The 2391-nt window shown below is 44.8% G+C and overlaps 1 non-coding gene across 1 annotated transcript; it reads right to left on the bottom strand.

Annotated features, from left to right (window-relative positions):
• Window positions 1-335: 335 nt before the first annotated feature.
• Window positions 336-476, bottom strand: LOC126023376 (U4 spliceosomal RNA). The gene has a single exon (XR_007500512.1). It is a non-coding gene; the product is annotated as a U4 spliceosomal RNA (small nuclear RNA).
• Between the last annotated feature and the right edge of the window lie 1915 nt (window positions 477-2391).

Below are 2391 nucleotides of genomic sequence, written 5' to 3'. Positions count from 1 at the left end.
GTTTCTTTAGCCACTCATCTGTTCCCAGGCATTTGGGTTATTTCCTGATTCTGGGTATTGTAAAGAGTGCTGCAACAAACATAGGAATGCAGAGGGCTTTTCTGAATGGTGTTTTTGGGGTTCCTAGGTTATATCCCTAGAAGTGGTATTGCTGGATTATATGGAAAGCTCAATTTATTGCCTCCACACCCTCCACTTTTTTTTTTTTTAGGAATATCATATTGCTTTCCAAAATGGCAAGCCCACTTGGAATTCCCATCAGCATTGAATGAGTCCCTTCCTCTCTGTGTCAACAATGGTTGTGCTTGTTCTTTTTTTTTCTTTTTTTTTTTTAGTCTCATTAGAGGCTGTCCAAAATTGCCAATGCTGACTATATTTCAAGTCGTCATGGCAAGGTATTGGGAAAAGTTTTCAATTAGCAATAATCGTGCCTCAGATAAACCTCATTGGCTACGATACTGCCACTGTGCCAAGCTATGCTTGTTCTTTTTGATGTGTTCCAGTCTCTGTGATGTGAAATGGTATTAACTGATTCCCATTAATAGTGTCCAAGCAGGCATAGGTGTTCAAGTTCCTGTCTTCAAGCAGGCAAGATGGAAAGCAAGGGACCAAATTGAAGTGGAATCCAGACAAGATGTGATTTAAGGGAATGGAAAGGGATGCAGGGAAGACCCCAGAATCTGGAAGGCATCTCCTGCAAGGAAGGTTCCAGAGAGGCCAAAGCCTCAACAGAAGTAGAGTAGCATTTTTTTTTATGTTACTAAAAGAGTAAATCTGTCTTGCCTGGCCAGCAGTTCCCTCTGTCCCCATTGACCTAACACATAGTCCATCCCCAAAGGTCAAGCTAATACTTGAAACATTCTAACTGGATCCTAGAATTCTGTCCCCCAAGAAGGACAAGTGAATGGACAATGCCTAAGACAAAAGGCCAAACCTAACAGACTCAGCCCAGCCATCCTAGCATACTTGGAAAAATTTTTATCAAGTGATACGGATGGCAAAGAGTCATGTAAGGCCTGCACAACCACTCAGTTTCCCCATAAAAGAGGTGGAAGCTATGGTACAGTGGGAAGGGCATTTGCCTTGCATCCAGCAACCTCAGTTCATTCACAAGTGATCTATGAGCACTGCTGAGTGTGGCCTAAAAACAACCAAAAAAACCCAAAAACCACCCACCAAAAAAAGTCTTATTAACTTAGTCCCATACTAAGTGTCTCACATGGGGACTTACTTTTCCTTCTCCTTTACTTTCCAATAATCTTTATTAACTTCTAACTATGAATCTGAGCATTCTGACTACTCACTATTTTTATTTTTGAAAACATTGAATAACTTGGGAACCAGGCCACCCCAGAGAACCTGTCTTGCCTGCCTGCATTACTTAAGTGACCCAGGAATGTGGGTCACTCAAACAGAGGGAAGATCTGAGAAGATTCTGATCTGCTTTCTAGTCATTAGGGCCTGAAACATCAGTTTTCAGGCGCCACTCAAGCTCAGTCCTGTGACATTCCTTGGTAGAAATGCTCCTTCTTCTCCCCACCAGCCAGTTTTTCTTTGGTCCCTATCAGTCTCACTCAACTTCCTCTGAAAAACAACATCCGAAATAATGAGATCCAACAGGTCAAGTATAGATGCTGTTTGAGCCAGGCAACTGGGCACAAGAAACCTCTGGAATAGGCTCTGGATGCTTCAAAGGACAGACAAATACTGTCCAAATCAGAAATTCCCATTGGAATCAGCCTTCCTGACACATGAGCAGACTCCACCAGCTTGCACCAAGAAATCCTTTTGGAGGTGAAAAGACAGTGCCTCAGACCACAGGGCTGGCTTTGGGGAGGGGAAGTCCATGCTTTCCTGTAGAAAGTCCGAGACTGGCATGCATTTGGCTGGCAGCTCAGTAACCCTGGCACACTGCTATGTCTTTCCAGTCTATTCTCAAAAGTTGGTGCCAAGGAGTGAGCACAAAAGGAATAAGCACACTTCCAAGATTGGCTTTGGGACCAGAGGGTGGCCAAGTTCTGCCCCAAGATGTGGCTACCCAGAGATGCCCAAACCCCAGTCTCCTTGACCGTGCCCCAGACCAATTAGTGGTTAGGCCTAGGTCCAACAAGGCCACTGGTGAATGCTCACATGGCAGACTGGGATCTCAGCATCGGTAACACCTTCAGCCAAACAGTTCACCCATGTTCAGAGCTGTGACTTGCTTGGAGTCACAGGGCATGGAGAATGGAATGATGGACATGGGGCAGATAAGATGAGGGGACATTGGGGATTGGGGATTGGTCTTGCAACTTCTTTTCACTTCACTGTTACCCTGCTGTGGATCTGCACATCATATTCATACACCTAATATTTGCCAAATCCCAAAGTGCCACCCGGCTGGTCCCACTC

This window comes from Suncus etruscus, chromosome 11 (assembly GCF_024139225.1).
Source record: "Suncus etruscus isolate mSunEtr1 chromosome 11, mSunEtr1.pri.cur, whole genome shotgun sequence".
Classification (NCBI taxonomy): domain Eukaryota; kingdom Metazoa; phylum Chordata; class Mammalia; order Eulipotyphla; family Soricidae; genus Suncus; species Suncus etruscus.
The sequence above is the reverse complement of the archived record's forward strand: the minus strand, read 5'-3'. Positions and strand labels throughout refer to the sequence as shown.